Raw genomic sequence first — 312 nt, 5'->3', positions numbered from 1 at the left:
AAAAACTTCTTACCTTGGCTTCGGTTTCATCACTGACGTTACTCGTAGTACGACTCCACACCACTTAACAGTGGACCTTCGCTTAGTACACGTTTTGGGTCTGAGGAAGTGTAAGGTTTATTAATACGGAGTGTACATTCAGTTATAAGGGTTGGAGAGGAGGATGACTTCCGGGATTACATTAATTAGGTATACCTTGTGTAATAAAGGTCCATCAGTTTGGAATTCAAGAAGAGACATTGGAATTATTAGATTAAAAAGGGCATGCTAAGAGTAATGGTGGACACATATCCCTACAGAGATACTGTTTGA

This window comes from Penaeus monodon, chromosome 32 (genome assembly GCF_015228065.2).
Source record: "Penaeus monodon isolate SGIC_2016 chromosome 32, NSTDA_Pmon_1, whole genome shotgun sequence".
NCBI classification, from domain to species: domain Eukaryota; kingdom Metazoa; phylum Arthropoda; class Malacostraca; order Decapoda; family Penaeidae; genus Penaeus; species Penaeus monodon.
The sequence above is the reverse complement of the archived record's forward strand: the minus strand, read 5'-3'. Positions refer to the sequence as shown.